This window comes from Falco biarmicus, chromosome 1, assembly GCF_023638135.1.
Source record: "Falco biarmicus isolate bFalBia1 chromosome 1, bFalBia1.pri, whole genome shotgun sequence".
NCBI classification, from domain to species: domain Eukaryota; kingdom Metazoa; phylum Chordata; class Aves; order Falconiformes; family Falconidae; genus Falco; species Falco biarmicus.
Genome location: NC_079288.1, coordinates 52,070,280 through 52,096,266, shown reverse-complemented (window position 1 = coordinate 52,096,266; position 25,987 = coordinate 52,070,280). Strand labels below are relative to the sequence as shown.

Sequence of the window (25,987 nt, the reverse complement as noted above, 5' to 3'; positions counted from 1 at the left end):
CAAAAAACTTCAGACTTTCTGTTCTGATCACAGGATTTACCATTCTTGCAAGATCTAAGCTGCCAAGAAAATGAAAAGATAATCCTGTGTTTCCAAAACAAGTTTTTCCGTATGAGTAGAAAACACGGCAGAGTTGTTTCTCTGTAAAAAAACTACTGAAAGTATAGGCCTATGTGTGATACTGAATTGCTGGTTTTCATATACACAATGCATTAACTTAGCAATTATATATCAACTTAAGAACTTCACCACTGATCAGTTCAGAGAAAACATTCAGATAACGTATTAGCCGAGTGTCACCAGACACAGTGCAATGAGACCCTAGAACAAGAGTGGAATTGCTGCCTGCTGAGGTGACAAAGTGGGCATTTAATTACATCTATTCAGACTGGTCTTTTACAGGAAAAGAAAGTATTAGCTGCTTCAGCCCCATTTTCAAAAAAATCCTAAACATTAGTATATATTATCATATTTAACTGCACACACAAAAATGGATAGGACTTGAAAAGAAGCAGAGAGCATAATTAAGCGAAGATGTGTACTGAAATTAAAATCTAAAAGACAAAGTGAGCTTTTACTTAGAACTAACCTGTGCATATACATTAGCTTTCCAGGTGATTATGATTTTTACTACAACAAGGTGCCTCTAACAATAGGTATTCACCCATTCTTAGCTGCCTCTTAAAGAGCCCAAATAAACCAACACTGAAGATACTCTATGCAGATTATGCTGTTAGAGTCTAGTCATCTTTTTTAATTTTTAAAAAAAATATTAAAAATATCCCCCTACCATTTAAGGGTAATCAATATGCTGCACATAATGATAAAAATCTGTAATTCCATGAGATTTCAGCAGATTTGCAGGCATTTTACAACACAGTGATTTATGCTCCCAGCTCTTATTTCTTGAGGGGTGTCAAGGATCACAGATACCTGGCCCGTTAACATCACAAAGGTAGAGTTTGGCATGAACCAAAGCCGTGTTCAATGTTACAGAGAAGACAATGTTGATGACTATAGTATTTAACGTCAACACCCTATCCAAATACTTTGTTAAATATCAACTCATCAGGAAATCTCAAAAACGCAAGGAATAAAAGCAATGCCTAGGTAGGAGTCACACCTGCATCTCCTCCTGGAGCCTTTACCGCTCTTGACCCTGCAAGGCAGGACACTGGATTAAAGAGGCCACAGCCTGATCAATTCCACCCATATTTCTGTTCTTACTTTGTAGAATGCCTAATAGAAAGTCCAAACCCTAACTAAGATGCACAGGGAAAGACAGCAAAGAGATGCAATAATGTATCGGACATATTAGCTAACAAAGACGATTAAAAAAAAAAAAAAAAGTATCTCAGCTGAGTCTGTTAGACTTGTCAGAACAATCATTTACCATAATCATCAGCAAATCAAAAGTTTTTGTTTCTAGAAGGTCAAAAAAATTGACTTTCAATAAAAAGCAATTTATTTATTTTTATGTTTTAAGTGCCAATATCATTTCCTGAAATTGTTGCAGACATTGCTCTACAATGTCTGCACCACTTATACCAGGTTATACTAACCTTACGCCAGGAGAAAAAAAAAAAAAAAAAAAGAAAAAAAGTCTGACACATTTCAACATGAACCTTCTTTCCTGATTTTTAGCTGTCTTTTTCCTCCTTTCTTGACACATTCTTCCCTTTCCTATTTGATTTTTCAACTGCAAACCCCTGTGGGATCACTGGAAATTACATCTGTCCTTGGCCAGGATGGGACAAGATGCACTCAAACTTGGCAAGTGCAGTCCAGGCAACTACCGCAGACGCTCAGAGGAGCGCGGGAGGCCAAGGCACATGTTATAATCATACCTCACCCAAGGCAGAGGACCACAACACTAAAGCTACGCCTAGAACTGGCAGCTGGAGGTGAGGAAAATCTTTAACAGCAGCCGTCCTGGTTTCGATGTACCAGTGAAAGACAGCACTGGAAAGAAGTGTTCCAGTGCTTCCAAAGTGCTCAGGAGGAGCATAGTTTAATGAGCTTGGTAACAACACTGGGATTTAAACAGAGATTTGTGCCAGTTCCTCTGCTGGGAAAAATCAACACTGGTCTACTGAAGTGTGCGGAGCAATGGCGACGGGTGTGGTCCAAGACGGTGGATTTTTTGCTGTTGGCACTCAGTTTACTTGGCCATTGCTAACCAAACTGCTAAGGAAATTAAGTAACAATGGTAGCAATTGTTTTACTATGCAAATTCCCAGGCGTATGCACTGTCTTACTGTGCAGGCAATTCAGCATGCATGGATATTGGCTTTTCCTTTCCTCCAACTTAAGCATGGGATGTGACATATATCGCACCTCTTAAGTCCTGTAATCATCTTTTTTCATAATCCAAGGCATTTCTGCTTTCCCTATTAACACAATCTTATCCATTCACTTAAAGGGAAGCTATTTGCCAGGAGACCAACATGCTATTTCCAGTTCTGTCTTCTCCAAGCTTTTCTTTTTCACTCATCTGCAGAACAGGGAAATGCCAACTTTTCCCTCGACTCCTCGAGATGACTATTTGGAAGGCACCACACAAGTACTCATCAGTCCTCATTTGAGGCATACTGTGAGAATACAGCTACATTAGCTGGTTTCCAGTGAAAACCTAAAGTGGGCCTAAAGGTATATATAGGAGGCAAAACTTCATTGTGTATTGTCAGAGGAGAGATTCATTAAGAAATAGTCAGGGTGGACTCTTCAAGGTAAGACCTATCAAGAGGGAAGAAAAGGTGGCTGGCACCTCTGATGATAGCCTTTGCAACAGGAGACACCGAGGTGTAGCAAACACATTCTGCTCTCCTGGCTTGCCTGTCCCCACTGCTCCCACCCGCATTCTGAACTGCAGCTTTTTCAGCCTCAGAAAACAAATAATTTGTATTTGTAAAGTGCTTTTGGAAAGGTCAAGCACTGTGTAAGCACTAAAAGTTATTGCTATGGTAAGGAGATAGAGAAGGTTTTAACGCAGTTGAAAAATACATGCTATTAGTTTCAATAAAGCGTTACACATTCTCATAGCAGAACAGATACTTGTTCTTAGGGTTTAATCCACCTTACTTTTTCTTATACCACAGTTCACAGGAAAAAATATATTTTTTAAAAATCAAAGAAATGTAAGCCAATGTGTAAGATCATTGCTACTACAGAAATCTCTTAATAAAAATTTAGTCAAATGGATCACACAACAATTTTCACCAGGCAGCAGCATACACCTTTATCATAGAAATAATTTATGCAAAAGGATAGAATCTTATGTAAATGTGTGCATTTTGCACAGCATATTTGCACAAACACAGTGTATGTTACATTTGCTCAGGAAAAAAATCATTAAAAAGGAGAAGCAAAACAACGTTCCCCATCAGAGTGTCCATCTGACACTGGTGCTGCTGCCTTTTCTCTAAAAGCACTTTTACTCTCCTGGGCCCTAGCTGAACAGGTTCATTCCAGAGAGCTACAGCTGTCCGGCCACCACACGGCAAGAGGAGCATCATTCAAGGGCAGCAGTCCTATTGCCATCCTCTAACACACTGTCAAGCTCCTGGCACACAACCTGCACACATACATGTAAAACATCACTCTCCTTGATACCAGATTCTTCCATTCCCTCCTCACAGGCCCTTACTGCTATCCCTCTCTACCTGTATCACTCATCATCCACATTTTTCATGGTCCACGTTTTTTCCACAAGGGCACGTTTCTATTCCTGATGTAGGTACCACCAATGTCCTGAGGATCTTACCTTTTGCTATAACTAAAACCGGATCGTGGTATCAACACAGTTGGTCCAGGAATACATCTACCGCTGCTGAGTGGGCAGAAACAAGGACAGTGCTCAGAACAGGGCACCCCCATCCAAACCCTTCAGTCACAAAAACGCTTATGACCAGCCTCTCAGTCTGCAACCAGTGCTCCCACTACAGTCAGTTACTGGAACATGGCATCCCAGTAGTTTTAGCTGACGCACAAAGGACAACCTGTGAACACACCTTTTACTTGCAACATCCCAGATATCCAACATTCAGATTCACCACAGATGCCGCATTTTGTGGTTTCATTTTTGTCATATTTCATTAGCGTAGGGGGCAGGTTATCCCTCAAAATCATTAAAATATGGAACTTCCCACTATGTCATCAGCTGTGTGTGTCTGCTGACTCTTCAATCATATTCTGAAGAACAAGAAATCACAGACATGGAAACCACATTAAAGAAATGGCCTCAGTCCAAAAGGAAATAATGGATCGTCCTAAACTATATAACTCAGTACTAGTTTAATTATAGCTTGTCTAATTATACCTTATGATAATACTCTATGATAACGTAGTATAAAATCAACTCTCGCATATATACATATACACACACAAAACCTATACTAAAAAAAACATCATGCCTGTGCTATACACAAGAAAGTCAGAAGTTCATAGTCAGCCAAGAAACATGCCATATGTCCTCCATACACTTCACCCCATGAAATGCTACCACAACAATCTTCTGAAAAATCCAGCTGTGGCAAAGTGGCGGACAACATATGGTACGCCTCAACTATTTACAGACTTTTTTTTCAGTTTGTGTCTAAGTGTTTGTATATATAACTCTTGGCACCAAGATTTCTTTGGAGAACTACTATTTCCAAGAAAGAAAGAAAAAATATCATCTACCGAAGCCCTAAAAACGCAGAGAATCATAGTGGAATTATACCAGAAACCTGGTTAAATTAGGGTCTTTGTTGTCTTTGGACAGCTCAGACTAAAGACTGGTAAAGTTCACTTTCACTTTGTGTGAGTTCAAATTCACAGGTAAGGTATTTAGATATCTGCTAGAGTCCAAGAAAAACGTCAACACAAAAATAGGTTCATAACAGTTTCAAGCCATATATCAGCTGCATAAAGTGTCCTGTAAAACTCCAAGTCAGCATTGAACTGCTGTAGAAATACTGCGCCAACACGCGAAGACATAGGAAAGTAAAAATATTTCCCCCTTTAATCTTCAGATGATAATGGACCTTATTAAACAGATGCCACCCATCTTTCATTTCAGTTGGCTGAAAGAACGAATTAGATGCACGTTTTCATAATGAAAATGTGAATTCAATGTGAAGCTTTGTCTAACAGGGTTGTGCAGCAAAGCCTAAGCAGAGTTAAGCCATGGTCTCCGAGGGCTCTCCTGGCACAGACTGCTAATGTAGGATAGGGAGTGGCTGTAACTGCATGTGTCCACAGATGTAAGAGGCAAAAGGCCAACAGATAACAAGGAAAGCAGCTGCAATCATAGCTGGGGGGTGAGGGGGGGAAGAAACATAAGTTTCCGATTAGCAAAACCCATAATCACTCAGTTTCCGAGTCAGAAAAATGCCTGATCATTTCCATTTAGCATTCTCAAGAAAGCAAGACTTCTAGTGTACTCTCACACAACAGAACTGCAAGCATTTAGAAAACCCACTTATACTAGCAGGACAAGCCTACCACTGAAGAGACGAACAGCATCCAGCCATGTGGACCACGCAGAGGACAGCCTGCGGGCCACACCGGACACACGGGACACTTCCATCTGGCCTGTCACCTGGAGGAGATGCAGAACAGCTGCTCTAGCAGCGATCACAGACCTAGCAGCTGAACACCTCCTCTTGGACGCAGCCCGGCATACAACATTGATGATACTTCTGCAGTGGCCTGGGGGACATTTGCTGCCAAGGATGGAGGGAAGCACTTTTCAGGTCCCAGATCCCTCTTTATACCCCATAAACTTGAGCCATCCTATCCCTTAGGCCATAGCAAAATAAGTTCCTCCAAACGGATAGTAAACCAAATTTAATTCAATATATAGGCTTACAGAAAAGAGTCTTCCACAAGAAAATGAACTCTATCCATATTTATTTTTAAGTCCCACGGAAACCAATTAAATTAATTAACCTCTCTCCATCAACTTTCTTATTAAGTCTGTCTTAATGTGCCGGAAATGAAGATGGAAGAGGCTAGATCATTTTCCTACTCTAAGCTGTAAAAAAAATAATTAATGGACAGAGTAATCAGCATAAGCAGTGAAAAATGCTTCCATATTGAAAATATTTTAGTATTAATCAGAAGATACCTAGACTACAGACTCTTCAAAAATAATCAATTTTATAATTCATCCACCACAGAATCTTAAAATAAAATTGACTGTGTGATAGCGTGCATCCCAGGAATAACTCTATTATTCTCAGATTTTAAGGACAGAGTAACTGAGATGAGCATTGCTTCAGGCTTCCTGTATAACAGTCTACACAAATTACTTCCTTCATATTCAGATTCCAGTTTTTAGAGAAGCTCTTCCTGGACTTCCAACTACTAAACTATAACTAAACATCACCCTATTTCAAGAAGCCTCCTCTTACCTGCACTTGCACTTCCCTGCCTGTTTCCATTTATAAAATTCCTTTTTTTTTTCCTGTTAAGTCAGACCTTTCCTTTATAAAAAAAAAACAAAAAACCACAGACCTTTTAAAAAACATTTTCTGATTCCTTAATAAGCTTCCCTCATTTTCTTTAAACTCTCCACAAGCTAAAATCATACTTCTCAATGTAAAACAACAGACTGACTCATTCCAGCAAGCCACCTCACCAAAGAAATATACAGCAGTAAAACCACCTCCTTTATTTCTGCTCAGTACTCCCCCACACAGAAACATATTGTAGCCCCATTCCTTGTATGAAATAGGGATTGGTCACCTACTACTTCAGCGAGTCACTGTTTTTCTCATGTAGTTTAAGGGTGACCTAAATCTTTGCTTCCTATTCAAGCAATGTTTCATTTAGCTTATAAAATGAACCCTGTACAAGTGAGTTCATCTTATTAAGCAGCACAGATCTTTGAAAATAAATTCCTCTTATGTATACACCAACAACCTTTTTGTTAGTGTAGAACCTGAAAGTTTAAGAACTGATTTTTTTAAAAAAGAAGCGAAGGTATTCATGGCCACAGCGCTTTTCACACCGTTATCTGCCAAGGGGTCAAACTGTAACACACACGTGCTATGTAAGAAAGTAGGGGAGATCAAATTTAAAACACAAATACCTCAGAGAGAGGATTTTTTTCTCCCTATGCATACAGTTGAGAGGCTAAAATACCACTAGCTATGAGAAATCTAACGTTAATCTGAAGTCATGTTACAGAACCTGAAATTAATTCAGCTGCCAAGAAATTGTTGCCATCATTTGATACATAGAAAACAAGATCTCCCTTGCTTGGTCACATGAGACAGTGGATTATCAAAGTTCAAAAAACAAAAAGAAGATCAGCAGCATTCCCTTAGGTCAGAGAATAATTCCATCAGCTCATGCAATTTGCATTATCTTGGGCGCTGCGGACGTAACTAGCTCTTGCTAAGAGTTTCAGTTCTTAATTTCCACAACTGTAGTAAACACTTGTAATCTGAGAATGCATTTTGTGAACGCAGAACTTTTACCTTCCATGGCCATTCCTAAGATGCAGCCAGCCCGCACACCTGCCTCAGGCACAAGCAAAATCTTACCTCCAGGAAGAACATAACATACTGCCCCCCCAAATTATTCTTCAGTGTCCTACCATTTTTATGCCAGCATTTCAGCATGCTTGGTAGTGCTTATTGGATTTCACTTCCATAAACTTGTCCTGCATTTCCTTGAAAGCATACAGACTTTCAGCCTTCGCCACACACTCTGGCACGAAGCTTCAATTTTACACACCCACTGCATGAACAGCATGTATAAAAATACTCTTTTTTTGAAACTAGCTACCCCCTATTTCATTTGTCACAGCCAATGACAACCAATAAACACCGATAATTTATTTTAAGCATGAAAAAAAATTACCTTATTTTTTTTTTACAATTTTTCACATCACAACTGATCTAGAGATTGTATACATTGGGTAGGCAAAAATCCTTTAAACCAAAAATCTTTAAAATCTGATAATTACATTTTCTAAGAGCACATTCCTTTCATTAAATTGTGTGAATAATTCAAATTAAGTACAGCCTTCTCTCGTAAATCCACAACTTAATTTTAAGTAATGTTCACCATGAAATCTAAAATCTTTTAGTATCTATGCCTTACTGTACCCAAGCAGTGACATCAACAATTTCATGTCTTGAACTAACAGCTAATTTCAATACAGCCTAAGGGGGGTGGAAATAATGGCACACCTGAAACCTCTATCATGAGCCAGAAAGAACTGAAGAGAAAAATCCAAAGAAGTGAGAGTTGCTGAAATGGTGTTTTAAATACACTTCAAATATTTTAAATATTTTAATAAATTAGTCATTGAATATTTGAAAATACAAGGATTAGTTCTCAGATTTTGTAACTGTAGATTATTTTCTTGATCTCCATCACTTGCCTGGTCTGTGCTTTCTAGGGAAGAGAGCTGAAATCACAGTAACAGCCTGAATTACTTACGGATTTAGGGAGAGATTAACCCAGCTTTTCAGTAACGATAGTATTTTCTCAAAAGCCCACAGAGGTCATGACTAGCTTTAAAGACATACTGTTTATTACATTCAGGACATTGACAAGACGTGAATTAGATGAATGAGGTACTTCAGCATGGAAAACGTTGCTGGAAATTGTGCGCCTTAGCTCTTCAAAAGACAACAGCCTGTCCCTCCACAGCAATCACAAGTAATCATACTCCTTTACACCAACTCATACACACCACAAAGTAGTCCAGGAGCTCCCAGAAAAGCTATTGTCTTGCTAGAAGTATATGCCACCCCCCTCCTCCTGTGGTTTCAAATCTAGCATGATCTCCCCAACAGATAGAAACCGTGAAGTGTCAGATGAGGATAAAGGATGAGCACAATCCAGAAAGCTAGCTAAAGGGTACAGTTGTTCACATGCTAGGGATTTGGAGACACAGAGCTAACAAGGCATGCAGGGTTAAAACCAGCCCATGAGCACTAAGATCCCAAGGATGAACAAGCTGGAAGGCACACAGTTCCTCTCACTGGAGCAGACCTAGGAGACCTGTTCCTTGTGAAAACATCATTATGCAAGCTGTTGTTCCAGGTACAGCATAAAAAGAAGGTCCCAAATCCAAAGCTGCTAGGCTGAGCAACCAAAGCAAAGGATCTGAGGATCTGCATTGTTCTGGTGAAACAGAAGACTCTCATGCTGCTCCATTTGAACTGACAGAGCCTGAAAGAGAGACAGAAGGTAAAAACAGCATAAAAGGCTGCAATACACGAGGAGTCTGTCAAGCTGCTCACAATATATCCTTACAGTGAATGAAGGGTAAGCACCAGGACAGATGGCAGAAACTTTTAAAGCCTACCAGTGGTCTGCCTTTCTTTTGTAATCAGATGTAGCTGTAGAGATTAGCACAACATAGTAAACAGTTTGAGGATTACACTGAAATTCATCTCTGTATGCATCTACTCCAAGACAAATAAACAAATACAAAATATATTCGGTTTCATCTCCAGACAGGATACCATTTCAATTTCCATCAAATCTGACCTCTCCAGTAAATGCCACTCAGTAGAAAAACCCTCAGGGCATTAAATGGACAAAGTAAGGTACACAAACGCACCATTCTAGTACAGCACATGACTCCACAGATCGTCAATTGATTTTGAAAACTAGATTCGCGACAAACATTGCACCCTTAATAAAAATCTTCCCAGAATAATATGACGGGCTCTGACCTAGCATGCATTACAGGAAAAACACCTGTTCATTCTTCATGCATTGATGAACTAGTGTCAAAAATCTGGTTAACAGAGAAAGAAAATCCCACATATTCATGGCAAAATATCTCCTGAAGTAATTTCACCTATACATATTGCAGTGACTGGCATCTTTCCCTAATACCATGAATGTATGTAGAATGTAATTTTGCGCAGTTATATTGACTTCACTGGAAGCGTATTTTGAGTAAGGATTGTAGGACAGGGAATAAAAAGAATCACATTTTGTTCATAATAGCTTTTGACTTGGGAATCCAGAAGACATCCAAGCAGCATATTCTCGTTAATTTACTTTGATATGTGAAGATAACTCCAGGGAAATAAAAATAATACATTCAAGGATTCTTTCTACCACTCCTATAATTGTTTCTATTGTCACAGATTCATTAAATCCCTCTGGTAAACCCCTAAGTATTATAGGTCGGCAATATTCAAGATAATAAAGTAGCCCATGAAACTACTTTCCTGAATAACATTCATTCATAATTGATAAATTACAAAAGGTCTTTCTAATAATACACATATACAGTAACCAGAGCACAACTGAAGTGCAATCAGCACAGACTGAAGCACAACTAACATGAACAAAGGCAAAACTACCACAGTGCCAACGCAAGAATCCCAGCTTTAAAAAGAATACTTCACCCTTGAGTCATTCTGTTGCACCCAGCCTACCAGTTCTAGCTGAAATTTTAATTCCAATTAACAGGTGCATTTTCTGCACACAAGGTCAGTAAGATGTTTTTCATTACAGGAACACAGCAATGCACATCTGTCTGACACAGCAAACCAAATTCATTTTATACATAAACATGCTCTTGAATAATCGCTATAGTGCCCTGCCCAAACTGTTTTCTAAAATAAACACACACAAGGAGGTTTTTGCTGTTATTACTGTGCCAAACACTCACACCAGATCATTTTTTTCCCCACTCACTCTAATATTTATTCTGTATGTTCTCCACTATAAATTGTGATCAGCTACAGTTCAGAAACATAATATGCTTTCTAAATCTTAGCATAAAGACTGGAGTACTGAAACTTCCCCTTCCATGTGCCTGTTAAGCTTCTCCTGACACAAAGACTCCCTTGCTTTATTTCTAAGCTCATTTTCTACTAGAGCAACAAACCACCTAAAACACTTCGGTAGGAATGCACACTATTTGAATACAAATATTTGTATTTCTTATTCTCTACTAATTGGTAAGAGTTTTGCTATTGCACAGAAAAAGAGATGCCTCTATCCAAAGTTTTCTCCTACTTCTTTTAACACACCTCCTTAAACCAGAGGTATCAGGGAGATGTTGAATGGCAACAGAGCACAGTTTACTATTTTCCCCATCTTCAGCTGGGTATCTGTAACTGGGATCCTTCCTTCCATCACTTACACCATGTCCAGCCCAATACAGAGTTGATTATGTCGGCACGGCTTCTGTTCTTCCAAGCACTTAGATGCATTAGTTCAAAGCAAAACCAATTAATCTGGATCTTCTTGACAACAGGATTTGTTTGGGCTTTCCCCATCCTTTTCTGACACTACACAACAAAAAAAGTCGACTGGCCTTCTTTGCTTCTACCCATAGTTTTGCTGGATGTCAATGAAAACAGACTAATTGAAACACAATACCTGTTACCTTTTCAGTCAAAAGCCGAGTTTAATACAAACTGCACACCTGCAACATGCTTCCTTGATGACTTCAGGTAAATAAGTATTAAAAACAGAAAGCCAAAACCTCAGTTGGTGTAAATGGATACAGCATGTGGACTTAAATCAGTTCCCATCAGGCAGGTGTCAATCCAATGCCCTGAATGAGTGCTCCATCCTACGCTTTTGGAAGAGGTGATATAAAAATAACCCAGGGGGAGGGAGGAAAACCACCAAAAAAAACCCCAAAACCAAGCAAACAAAAAAAAAACCCACAATAACCAAAAAACAAAAGAAAAAAATTTCAAAAACTGAAGGAAACCACTCGGTTTTTTTTCTCACATACCATTATAAGCACCAGATCTAACAAGGTCTAGTTACCTACAGATTTGCACATTGTGGTTAGCTCATTTTAATGTCTTAAGAAGCTCCCAGCAGACAGGACACACACAAGATGCCTCTGCCAGGCTGACTCTTTGATGCTAATCATAGAATGAGCTCACCAGACAGCTTTTCTCTCAGCTTCAGAACTTACATGAGTCTCTCTCTCCCTCTCTCCGCACCCTCCAATTTCTCAAAACTTATTAATTCTTTAATTAAATTTTAAGACTTCCATTCTTTTGTCAAATATTGCTGAAAGCAATGAACAAGTTCAAAAGTATCTGGTGCGGATTAATATACAAACAATATACCAGGACATTAGGATAGCAAATATCGTTCCCATAGGAAATCAGGATAAGCTATTGTCACCATACTGTGCTTTCATCTATCCTCCGAACAACACAATTTACCAAAGGTTTGCAAGCTTCATGTTTAACTTCCAGGACAGAAAACCAGTTTCAAGAGGAACAGAGGAGAACCAACCATGTAACAAGCGAGAGGTGCAAAGGCACTGTAGTTCATAAGCTATTGCATTGCCTGCCTACTCCATCCTTCCTTCATTCAGCCGTGGGCAGTCGCTGTTCAGCCTAACAAATACAAAGCCAAACAGGAGCTACAAGCAATAGGTGCACTTGGCTCCACTGAAGGAAGCAATACTATAACACTAGCTGAGGATCTAGACACACAGGCATACATTTGCAAACCGCTTTTAATTCCTTCATTATTTATTACTCAAAAAAACCTCCATAGATTTCATATAGTTGCTGCTTTTACTGTCTAAATTAGAAATAAGCAGTGGTTCCTAAAAACTAGTAATAAAAACCTGAGCAACAAAAGGAGTTCAAACTCCTGTATCTTTATCCTTATCTTGAAACAGTTGTTCAGTTCCTTACAGTTCCTCACCAATAGTTCTCATGCCTCTCTCAAGCTGTTCCATGTCAAGCCAAGTCTTGTTTTATTTTAACTATACAAACTCTTTATGACAAGGACATAGCCTATATTTAGAAAATGCTGCATAAAGTGCTGTGTAAGTGTTTTACGATTTCTCTGGTGTTCATCTTCAGCATTTTGGAAGTCACATGCATTGTCCTGGGCAATTGCAAACTATAAGGAAAAAAGAATCACTGATGCGAGAAAAGATAGCTTCCTTTTATACATATTTTTCCCTTAACTATTTTCAAAGCATAAAGAATCACAATAAAATAGCTACAACTGTAGAATCTCAATCAATTTCAAATAAAAGCATGAGAAAACAGAAGCTCTAAAAATCTCACACCCTTTTCCAATGGTAACTTCTTGCTTACCTTCTTCCATGAATAGTATCAGCCTAAGGCCCTCTTAAACTAAGGCTACAAATACTGTGTGTATTGCTACTATACAGCTTTCAGAAACAGCTTGCCTACAACATATTAAACTCCATAAAACCAGGATGAGTGGGGGTTTTTTGTTTTGTTATTTTCTCTCCCCGGTTATTAAGCATTTAGAGATCTCAGAACAGATTTTTAGGTCTATGAATTTATGTTTGGATTTTACTGTACTAGACAAGTAAATGAAAGAATATATTTTTTCTGAACGATTCACTATTCCACATCTAGAATAGAGTGTAAACTTCCACTGAAAGCACCACAGCTCCCATTCTGACTTTCACAAAAATATTTGTTTTATTTTTATATATATATATGTATACATATGTATGTATGTATGCAGTATTTACCCCAGAAAATTAATCCCTACAATGTCTAGGGAATATTACTTCTCCCTGTAAGCAACTCACAGAATGGGTTAGCTAAAAACTTCATTCAAGTCTCAGTAATGCCCTAGTTCTCTTCATCTGCTAACACTCTTGATTTGAAACCGTTACAGGTATAAATTATATGCATCTCTTCACAAAGATGCAGATGCATAATCAAGTTATTAGGCCTTTAGCTATGCCACATAAGGCGCCTGCATGCTCTCAGCTCGTGTCAAGCACTAAACGAAAAAAGTTCAAACTAACTTTTCTGTACATTAAAAATACACACAAGTGTAGCACAGCTGCAGATGTGACAGTCTAAAACAGCCTTTTAGCTTCTGGTTCTGATTTCGGCCTGTTAAAAGTTCAACCTACAACAAACCCTATCATTAACAGACAATCGCATGTTACTCCCTTATTAACAGCAATGAGCAAGTACTACAAACTGGTGTGAAATTTGCTGAGACCCTGCCACAGACAGTCAGCCACCAAAACCATATTTGACCAAGATCAGGGTGTTAAGAGGAAGGCTTAGAGAGGATAGAGATTACCTCATGCCTAATGTGACTAATCCCTGAATTTCTTCTAACAGCCTTTTTGTGGTAGAGCAGAACAAAGGCACAGAGCTGGGAGAACATAACAGCTGACTTCTCTTTCATTTCCCACCACCCCTCCTCTGCGTCTTTTTCTTCCCCATCTGAGCAGATGCCCCAGAGTTTAGCTATAAAATAAAGATTAGCAGATAAAAAGAATCCATTTGCGGTGTCAACTTAACAGCTGACAAACTGATTTCTCTATATTCCTTTCACTTCCTCCTCATCCACTCCATATGCATGTTTTCTGCAACTTTCTTCTGAATTTTATTTTGAAACAGTTTTTCCAAACCTTATATTCTTCCTTATACTTTCCCATTATTCATCAACTTCTGAAAGTTTAAAATCCAGGCAATCATTTTAACATCCCTGGTCTTTTTAACCTCCGCTCCAGCTGGACTTCATAAAAACTTGAAATGCCTTGTTTCCCACCTAATAGTAGTTCAGAATAGGTGCCTATAGGCAGAGAACACTTTATTTTCAGACATAGTGAATTTATTCCTACCAGTTCTATTTGCAGTGTCTTGACCACTGTAAAATTCCTACTCCTAGTCTTCTGGACTCCCAATTCAGTGTAAGAAAAATGCTGATAACCTAATTTTTAGCAGTAATAAGAATTTAATGATAGAAAAAACCCATCAAAACAGTGCATGCTCAGTAACTTTTGAAAATTAGTCCTTGACAAAAATAAATGCTGTACAAAGCAAAGTAACAGACACTAAATTATTATTTCAGGGTATACTCAAGGCTTCATTAAAGTCAGTATCAGTTTTGCCACTGGCTTACGGGGTCAACATTTCTCACACAGCTTATAGCTGCTACATTAAAAAAATGGGTTCAAAACATTAACAAATTAGGATGCCTGCATCTTCTACCCACAGTATAATCACCACACTAACTATAGCTACAAAACAGTAGAGAATTCACACAGAAAAAACCCACATTATTTTGCTGCTCACATTGAGGGCAGAACCTGCTGTCACGCTCCTTATAGCGCATCTACTTTCATGTTGGGGAAACAGCAAAGCCAAAAGACAACAGAAGATACCTACATGGCTCTCCCACCGCAGGATCCTTGGCAGCTCATTAACCTCTACCAGAAGGAACACAGGTGGAATAATTAGAATGCCTCCACAGACTGCCTCTGGAAGACATACAGGCTCGCCTTCATATACTATATATTTTTTTTCCTCAAACAGCCAAGTAGTCATGCAACAAGTGATATTACTGCAGCTTTTGCATTTCTACATGCCCACCGAAACTAACATTTGTGTTGCATGGTATGAATTTGTAAATGCCATTTCTTAGAGACACGGTGTGTCCCAAATAATAATTGTTTAAAGTATCAAAAATATTAAAAATTTAATATGTATAGATATTTACTGTCTATAGCTACTTTGTAATTTTAAGCACCTGTGCTGGTTTCAGCTGGGATAGGGCTAATTTTCTCCTCGGTAGCTGGTGCAGTGCTGTGGTTTGGGTTTGGTGTGAGAACACTGCTGACAGCACACGGGTGGGTTTGGTTGCTGCTGGGTGAGGGTCAGACCCAGTCAAGGACTTTTCAGTTCCTCGGAAACTGGGAGGGGACACAGCCAGGGCAGGTGACCCGAACAGGCCACAGGGATATTCCATACCACAGAATGTCACACCGAGTATATAAGCTGGGGGAAGAAGGATGGGGAGGACGTTCGGTGTTACAGCATTTGTCTTCCTGAGTCACCATTACACGTGACGGAGCCCTGCCTTCCTGGGGATGGCCGAACACCTGCCTGCCCATGGGGAGTGGTGAATGAATGCCTTGTTTCGCTTTGCTTGTGCACTCAGCTTTTGCTTTACCGATTAAACTGCCTTTTTCTCAACCCACAAGTTTTCTCACTTTTACTCTTTCAATCCTCTCCCCCATCCCACTGGGGTGGGAGCAAGCGGCTGTGTGGTGTTTGGTTGCTGGCTGGGGTTAAGCAAAACAGCACAAGTGATACCTTGCACTCACAGCTGAAGGCATGATCCGCTCTCAAGGTATCTGAGAGGTCTGTGAATCTTAAAGAACGTACACTGACTTGCAGCATCACTCTAAACAAACAAGGAGAAAGCCATATCATTTAGCCTAATGCCATTTTCTGCCAGTCACCTCCCTTCAGCAATATCTAGAGAAAAAAACTAACTTATGATTGGAAGAATCTGCTTACCAAGGCAGTTTATTGATATTTCTGAATATTGCAGATGAAATCAGCTTGTTAGCACTTTCATCCTTCCGATACATAGATTAGGTTCTTATTTAAAGCTTCTGTTTTAACAGCAGAATAAATATTATTTTTCTTGAACAGACTAAAGTATGGTGACAATAAAAATGAAAGGCAGTCTGATTTTTGGTAGGACCATTATGCTATTTCCACTGGACTTGCACTACATGTTCAGTTGGTCATCAAGAATTCAGCCTGCGTATTTTAAAGTTATAAAATCTGTTAATACAGTCACCAAGGTTCCTATTCAAATTCATAGCAGTTCTGCCACTTGCTTAAATGGCCAAAACTTCTCCGAGAATTGATCAAAGCTTTGCTCTTCTCCTCTCTCCTCACCAGCCATATAGTAAAACACACTAAATAAATCAATAAACAAACATATGATCCAGAACACTTCAGAAATACACCCCCCAAGACTGGCACTACACTAAATATAGCTAGAAGACACCGCAGAATTTGGAACTGCTATCTAGTACAGAGAACAAAATACGAAGTACCAAATGCTGCCGTATTTGCTTACTGCCAGAGGTGGCCAAAGCTGTCGTTACCACCTTAGCACACTGCACACCCCTCCTACCACACACCCGCTGGAGGCAACACCATCTCTCTCAGGGTCTGAGACTTTGCTGGCATGGCTAACAATGACGGGTTAACATCACTGGAAGGTGCAGTTGCACAGATGTCATTGCTTCACAGGTTCTGCTTCAAATGACGAGGTTTAGACTGTGTCACAAGCAATATACAGGTAAGGAACCTGTTGAATATTTCTGTGCTCTCACCCAAATCCAAATCTCGATGTGCTATACAAAATCAATAACTTACTTGAGAGCTGCCATTTTTACATTAAAACATTGGAAGAGATCACATCACGATAGCACATCAAAGAAGGAGCAGGAAAGAGGCCCAAAAACAAGAGTAAGAGATGCAAAAAACAAAGATGAAAGCCAGAGCTGCAAACGCTCTAGGAACTAACCAATATATTTTCAGAAGCAATGATTTGCATTACCAAAGCATATCGGCAAAGAGTATATTTTAAAGCTTCCTGTCAGTCTGTCAGAACCAGTTCCTCACACTGGAAAACAGCTGTGACCCTCAGAAGCATTACTGACTGAGCTGGATCTCAAATTCCTGATACACTAGAGCATTATAAAAAATTAAGTGGTATTTCCTTAAATAATGTAAAAGTGTCGTTACATTCTAGGAGTGCTGAACTACTTTATTTCAAACTTAACAACAAAAATAAAGTCCAGGAAAAACTTCTTCTCTTAGACTGAATAATCCGCTAGTAATTAGTCTTAAGGGAGAAAATGCTGCATAACTTTACACCCAAATCGTGCAACTGGCTCTGTAGGAAGTTTCCGTATCTATGCCAAATTATCAAAAAAAGCTGTACTAACACAGTTAGGTCATTAAGATAAGACTCTGGGACTTGAGATGCATATTCCAGTTTAACTGTCTTTTCTCTACCACAAATCAACGGTGTGACTTCAATGCAAGCACTGCTTCAATCCAGGAAAAAAATAATTACACATTCACACCTCAATACTCACAGAGGCTTTCACAGTAATAATCAGGGCAAAAAAATAGCACCAGCTATACTCAACTTACAACACTTGGATAGAAAAATATCATCGCTCAGCTTTTATAACACACCTCAGTAGTGTATTGGGGGTCTTTTTTTGTGTGTGCACAGAATTACAAAAAGCACACAGACTGTAGTGCACATTTTAAAATCTTGTGGCTTCTTCCATACCCAGGACTTTTTTGCTTTAACTTATTTCTTGCCCGTGGTTTCTTGTCCCTTACGCTATTTTATTTCATTTTAAAACTATTCTGTACAACACAGATCATATTTCAGGTGGAAGCAGTAGACTTTGTAGGAAACATTAACATTTTGTTGCCATACAGTGGAGAAATGATACTACAAATGATACTACAGTCTTCAGTCACAGAGTGTGTGAGTTCATATCATCTACACAGTATCTACACTGTCCGTGTAACTGCAGTGAGACCAAGTTGAAAAGCAGTAAGTAACCACATGTTTAACTGCCAAACAGCTACAGAGGTTTAATACAATTGCATGTAAAATATATAGCTGCATCTTCCATAATCTCAAAAGTTATAGGCCTTTGCTGAAGCATAGAAATATACATGAAATGTTACCGGTACAAATCACACTTCACATTTTAGGTGCTTCCAAGTTCTGTATTTTACATGCCACCTCACACAGCCAGCACATTCAATAACTAAGATCTAATAAAAAGCATATTTACTTTATCAAGATAAACCAGTTTACTGTCATTGCAGAAAGCTGCCAAATAAATGCAATAATGAGAGAAAAACCTGATGAAGCTGCATAGTCATTTCTCAGGAAACAAACTCAGCCTCTCTGCGCCATTATTTATGAATAAATTTCCTTTTGTTTCCCCCTCCTGTGATGAGCCTCTCGAAATGCAGCACAACTACTTGCAAGGGGAAGACCTGAGGCACTGAATCTTATAACAAGCAGTAACTTCTGCAAGATAGAGGATATAGTTCAGTTCTTCTCCCTAACAAGCTGGTAGTTATTCCAAAAATAAACTGCACTGCTTATTAATTTGACTTGAAGTGTCTATAAGGTTTCTTCTCCATTAATACTTTCACCGACACACAACTGCTATTTCATCTCATGCTTTGCTTGTACTAACCTCAGAAAAACAACTGTGCAGCTTTCACTTTTTACTTTGCCTCAAAGGTCTGTAACACCTAGTAAATGAACACGCTCCTTATATTAGGACACCTCCAGAAGTACAGTGAAAATCCAGGAACTTAAACTCTAGGAAAAAGTCATGTACCCAGAATGTGCAGATTTGTTATGCTTTTCAAAATCCACCATTAAGTTTATTTTGACAAAATATATTTCTCAGTGACTGGTATCTGCGCAATATGCAACAGCACCTAAACCCTATACATTGACCTTATGCAATTCTGACCTTCCAAATATTCCAGATGGTCTAATCCAACAAAGCCACGGTATCTTCCACAAACCTCCATGAAGGAGTGGGAATTTGTCCAGATGAAGCAACATCACTACCTCTCTCTTGCAATTTACGGAACAGTCTATCTAGCAAACGAAAACATTGCCAAATTTATTTTAAGTTGTTCAACGTCCAGCTACTAACTACAAAGGCTTATGTGAGGCATTCGGCTTGAATCAAGAAGGAGAAATTCAACCACACACAGCTTACGCAGCATGCGAGATCATGCTCTCATACAACCACATGCTTATAGCTGAGGATACAAGATGCTTTTTCAGCATCTCCTGTGACTAACAGACTGAAATACTAAACACTGTCTGCTGTAACCCAGGCATGGTACATACCCTACGTGCTGTTCCAGGTCCTCCTTCTGGTACAGCTCCCCATGTCTATCGCCCTACTCAGGCCTGCACCAAGGTCTCCAGAAGGCAGGCCTTGCCTGAGCCAGTGTGCGCCAGCTATTCCAAAAAGTCCTGCCAGGAACTACAGCCAGGGCTACAGGACTTCACCCTGTGGGCTGGCTGACAGACAACTTCCCCACTTTAAATTCCCTCGCCAAACTGCTGCCGAAAGCTGCTGCACTTAGTATACCCACAAGCTGAACTGGGGAAGTTCTTCAGATGACAGGGACCATTGCACGCTGGACTCCAAGGGTTAAAGGAACCACAATTTGCAGAATGTATCCTTGTTTGTATGATGCACTTTAGGCAGATCCTGGACAGACATGCATTACCTTCTCCTGAGACAGTGCTGCCTATTTAGGGGACGTTGCTCTCCATTTGGTATGCTAGAGATTAATAGTAACATCAGGGTAAAAAGAGTTGTCATCATCATGTTTCCAAGAGGACTTTCTAAGGCTAGTCATTCCTCTGGGTTATTCCAGGTCTGAGACAGCCCTTCCCATTTCCATTTCTAAGAAAAAATTCTTGAAATATTTTTTACCGTTTCTGCAATAATTCCCTGTCCTGCAACAGCCTCAAAATTCATGGCTAAAGCAAACTGGTGCAGAGATGATCAACGCAAGAAAATTGTATGTACTATTTCTAGCTAGATAAATACAAACATTGCTGTCCTTCACACCAACTGCATTTGTACTACAGACACACATACAACAAGGAGTTGTAAAGAGGACAAGAACCCTCCTGAATGATTAGGCGCAATGTCTTTGCTATCTGAGCTTTTCCAGTTCATTAATATTTCACTTTTATATATTCCTCGGCTGCTTTTACAACATGCTCCTTTCTCTCCTTCTTAAGTATGAGCAAAGAGAATTGTTTGAAGTAACTAGTAGACCTTGCCTCACATCCCCACCTCCGCACCCCCTGAGAGTTTAACACTTCAAGTGCAATATATACCAGATAGAAAAACACATCTGGCGTAGAAAAGGATAAGAGGAGATTCTGAGTCTCCCCTCTAGTTACATACAACTATAAAGGTGTGCAATAAAAAATAAAGCGAACCGACGTTTCTCTCTATGCCAAGACATTTACTGCTGTCGATTTCAAAGACGAGACAAACACGAAGCTGAGGGGGGGTGGGGGTGTCCCGTCCCTGTGGAAAAGCAGAACCACCCAGTTCCTTTGCAAGACAACTCTCAGCAACATTCTTTTCCTTGCCAAGAGTGAAAGCCAGCCTCTTTCAGCCAGGAGAAGCAACATGAAAACTATCTAGAGGAAATACAGGATTTTCACAAACCTTTTCCGTAATAAGCACTACCATCACCATCTGCTCCACTTTTGAAGCATACCGTGCGATGCTGGAAAACACAGGCAGCATCTTCCAGCCTCCGGCTCCAAACCCAACCCACGGCAAAGGCCACCCACGGCCGCCAGTGCCCCGGCCCTGCCCACCCACATCTCCCGAGCCGCTCCTCCGTGTCATCCCCACAGCTTCGCTGCAGGATGCTTCATCAGCGCGGGGCGGACACGCCAAAAATAAACAAGGAAAAAAAAAAAAAAGGCAAGGAGAAAAAAAAAAAAAAAAAAAAAAAGCAGCACCTGATCTTTCTCCCCTTCACCTGCGGCAGCGAGGCCGGAGCAGGCTCCCCGCCCGAGGTGCAGCCGCCGCGGCACAGGCTCCCCCTGCTGCGCCCCAGGCCGCGCCCGCCGGCCCCGCAGCGCCCCCGGGCCGCCCCCTCCTGCACCGCGGCCCCCGGGGCGCTGCCCCTGCCCCGGGTGACACCTGCGGGCGCCGAGCCCGTGCCCGCCCCGCCACAAAGGCGCCAGCGCCGGTGTCGTGTGTGTCGTCCCCCCCCCCCCCCGCCACCCGCTGCCCGGCCGCCCTCGCTAATCCCCGCCGATACCGGAGCGCGGCTGCCGGGGATCAGCGCGGAGCTGCGGCACCGCCAGCCCCGACCCTCCGCCGCCGCCGCGGGTCGGCGCAGGGCAGCCGGCAGCCGCCGCCCCGCCGGAGGGAAGGCGAGGCCAGGCTGGGGGGGCCGCCCGCGCCCCGGGGCGACACCCGCCCGCGTCACCTCGGCACCTGGGAGGCGAGGCGGCCTCCACCGCCGGCACCCCTGCCCGCCCGCATGCCGCCCCGGGCTCCGCACGCCCCGCGGCCTGGGCCGGCTGCCCCTCACGCCGCGCCGGCCAGCTCAGCCCGGCGGCACCGCCCGGAGGGGACGCGTTACCTGGCCGGGCTCCGCCAGCGCCCGGGGCGCTCGCCGTCCGCCGGCGGGGGCTGGGGTCCCGCCTGGCCCCCTGCGGCGCCGCCCCCGCCCCGCTGGCTGGCTGGGTGGCTGGGTTCCTGCGTGTCCCCGGCGCGGGGTGACAGATCCGTCCGGAGCGGCTGCGCCCCAGGCCGGCGGGCGGGCAGTCAGGCGGGCGGGCAGCAGGCGGGCATGCTGCGGCCGGGCGGGCGTGTGTGCCTGCGTGTGCGTGTGTGTGTGCGCGGCGGGCGGCGTGTGGGGCGGGCGGCGGCGGGCGGGGGCGGGCCGGGGCGGCGCTTCCGCGCGTGTGCCGGTGCGGGGCGCGGGTGCCCGCGGCGTAATGCGGGGCGGCCCGTGCGCGCGGGTGTGTAATGCTGCGCGCCCCCGCGTCTCTCCGTGCCCGCGCCCGTGCGTGTCCCCCCCGCCGCGCTGCCACCTGCCGGCGCAGCCCCCGGCGACGGGGGGCGGGGGGGGCCGCACGCCAGCGCGGGGGCGGCCGGGGCGGGCAGCTCCCGGGGGGGACACACGGGACGTCCGAGTCCCCCGGGAGGAGCTGCCCCCCCCCCCCCCCCCCCCGGTGTGTTTACCCTCGCCATCTGCTCGGGGACGTGTGTTTATTTATTGCCGTTTCCCGTCGGGGCTGGTGGCGCCTCGTCGCCCCCCCCGGCCCGTGGTTTGTCATTTTCCAGTTGCCCCGTGGCCGCCCCGGCGCGGTGCCCGTCCTGGGAAGGGAGCGAGGAACCGGCGCTGGAGCAGCCGTGCTGCCCCGGACAGGGCTCGCCCGCACCGCGGCGGGGGCAGGAACGATTCCCCTGGAATCCCGGGTCAGGGCAGAGGTCAATTACATGGCATTTAAATGTAATGAGTTAAGCTCCTTAGTCAATTCAGAAAGAAATCGTAAACCAGAGCAACAGCCATCTCCTCCGCAATGGATACTTCAGGAATACAACTGAGTTTTCGTACTGTGTTTTCTTCATGCCAATTTATGCCGGATCCATCCTGCGTCATGTAGCAAAGTGACTTACCTTGCCTCGGTAAGGACATCATTTAGTAAAACAAGCAGCGACTCACAAGCGACAGACTGCAGGTATGTGCCCATCCCCTCGTATCACAAAAAATAACATCCATAACTCCATGCGCTGAAGAAACACATCAATTTTGCAGATTTCAGTCGCCACAGGGACAAAGTGTGTTCATTCTGCAACACCATTGCTCATCCTGAAACCAAAGAGCCCAAAAAAGTGTTAACTATTAGGTTTATACAGAGAAATGCAGATCAGAATGGAGCCAATGAGAATTTTGAAGAATTTTGAGTAAAACACTTTTCCACAGCTACAAGTTAACAGCAACAAAGAGGTTCTGCTGAAATTCTGAGTAAGAGTTGTGTGAGGGTGCAGAAGCAGTTGTGTCTGTGTCACATTTGGTATGAAAGTGTCGGGAAACTGACTGACTTCCAAAAGCCAAACTTGCAAACAAGTCTGTTCGCCGTACCTGATTATATTTAAATATAACTCTTGTCAATCTGTTCAACACGCTCACAAGACTGTTCTATGAAGTGTAGTAACCAAACCTAAAGGTGTTTCTGTTTCTTCTTGGGCCACATAATAAACGTAAAATAGATCAAATGGTCTATGGTCACAGAGGAAAATTTGGCGTACACAGCATGCGGTAGTACCACAACGATGCTACGTGGAAAGAAAGATTTTTAGTAACCCATCATCCACATGTAAAAGGCAAAAAAAAAATCACATGTGACGCTGCTTCCAGAGCAGATGTTCATTATTGAAAGCACCTACCTTCACCATTTGGGAATTTGAACCAACGGTAAGCAGTAACCAGACCAGTTTACTGCGAGCTAGTTCACAACCCAGCAAAGCATTTAAGCATGTACGCAACAATATGTGCATGAGTGGTCTCAATGGAGACAAAGAGTATTTGCCATAAGAAAAAATATGGGTTGCGTAGCTGCTTTGTTAGGCTGAAACACCCTTGAAGTCAGAGGCAGAGGAACTGGTGTTTTGTAGCATCAGGGTTCTCCGAAGAAGAGGCTTGCATTATTTTGGGGCTCCGTCTCTTGCCCTCCTTCTTCCTTGCGTTCAGCAGGAAATTCCCAGAGCCTCCTAACAGTTAACTCCTACTCTCTGGCAGGTTTCTGTGGGCTCTCCTGCCTGCCATTGCCCTGAAAGGTGAGCCCCTGTGGTTAAGCAGCACTTCCAGACTCAGAAGTGATGCTTCCAGTGAAGCCAGCAAGGCTTTGATCAGCCCAGTGACACAGGCAGATGAACAACAACAGCTAGAGAGTGTATGGAATAATGGCAGCTTTTCCAACACTAAATTGCATTCTAGTAAATTGCGGGGGAGGGGGAGGGAAGCCCCAAACATTGTAATACACTTAAGCATCAAGCAATACCTGTTTTGAAGTAGGTTTGCTAACAGAGACCCCAGCAGACAGCTATGGGAGCTATGGGAAGAGAAACACTTGTGGCCACCATGCCCTGGACCTGCCCAAGCACACACAACCTGGTTCTCTTCTCCCACCTGTTTCCTACTGGTATGGCCCCGGTGACTTCAGCAGAAAGCCTCTCTGTACTGCAGGGTATTCCAGCAAAATCTTCATTAGGTTTTGCTAGCACAACAAAGCCTTAAGAAGAAATTCTAGATTCAGAGACATGTGGATTCACCAGGAGCAAGACATTCTTGTTGACTAAGAAATAAATGTCCCAAAAGCCACAACTGACATGTCTGATTCCCTTGCACCACGTATCCGCTCTTCCCACTCCCTCTCAGTTTGTGTTCATCCCTTCTTGCCTGACCGATAGTTTCACATGATGCCATGTGCTTGATGCTGCCTCCTTCCTCATAAATCAGAGGGATGTGTTTTTTTCACACTTTTATCACTTTTTCCCCCCACACACGTCATCACAGGGGAGGCACAGGGGGAGCTGAGGCATATGAGACCAAATCAGTTTTAACAGCCGTGTCCATCTGGGTTGGGCATGCATCCCTGTGCAACCTTCTTCAAGGCCTCCACCCTTTTCCAAACAGGCATCTCTGTATTCCTGAGCTAAGCGCGTGCCTGTCTGTCTTCTTCAACAGACCGGACAGACACTCACTGGTTGCCTGCATGAGTGACCCAAACTGCTTGAAGTTTTGGGCTGGCCTTAGTCATAAACAGCCCTTTTGGGGTAAAACAGATTCACCCCTGTTTTGTAGGAGTATTTCATGAGCCTGAAAGGAACCAGTTCTGGGAGGACAGCTAAGCACGCCCAGCAGTGACTCATGGATACAGGCTGGGAGAGCAACCCAGCCTTGGCACTGTGGTACTCCGGGGCATCCCGGGTGGTCCAGGGGATGTATGGCTGTATTAGACTTCACTAAAGATTTTTCTCTAATGATATTATTTGAGCCAGGTTGGCACTGGGGGTGTTGCTACACCACAGTGACCATGAAGCACTCTGGTCAGACCCTGGTTTACCATACCATCACAGGAGGGGGCAAAGGAGGCCCTCAAGAAATATCTGTTCAGTGGAGCATTGCCACACTAATCGATATGTATTGGTTTTGCATTGCATATGATCATATCCACTTACACCCTTGCAGCAAGGATTAATCAGGTGACCTTCCACTTGCTGTATAGTGCCATGTGTGTGCAATGTGCTGAATAAATACTGCCATTGAAACCGGTCAGTTTGTTAAAAGCGATGAATTTTATCATGCTAACACTGAAATCTCAAAGGAGGTTTAACCTTAACCACTTTGGTTAATCAAAAAGAATAGTAATCTGAAGCAGTTCTTAAATTAATGTTCAAGGGGTTTGTTCCCTGCTTTTAAACAGGCTGTAAATTGATTTATGGTTTGTGTCTCTGGGCTCCTTCAGCACAAATGGCACAAATGACATTGCTATTTGGGAAGATAACCACCGTCACTACTGAGCCCAGGAAGAACAATTACAATTAGAAATACAGAATTTCTATTCATTCAGAAAGATAAATGCTCCTTACACTCTC

General features: G+C 42.6%; 1 protein-coding gene across 5 annotated transcripts in view; it reads right to left on the bottom strand.

Moving 5' to 3' along the window:
* The window catches only part of CCSER1 (coiled-coil serine rich protein 1), a 709,724-nt gene extending 687,502 nt beyond the window's left edge, over positions 1 to 22,222 (bottom strand). For all 5 annotated transcript variants that reach the window (XM_056332770.1, XM_056332760.1, XM_056332788.1 and 2 more), the window contains exon 1: positions 21,963 to 22,222. The gene's annotated coding sequence lies outside the window, so the exon portion shown is untranslated. The remainder of the gene's footprint in view (positions 1 to 21,962) is intronic.
* Positions 22,223 to 25,987: the final 3,765 nt, after the last annotated feature.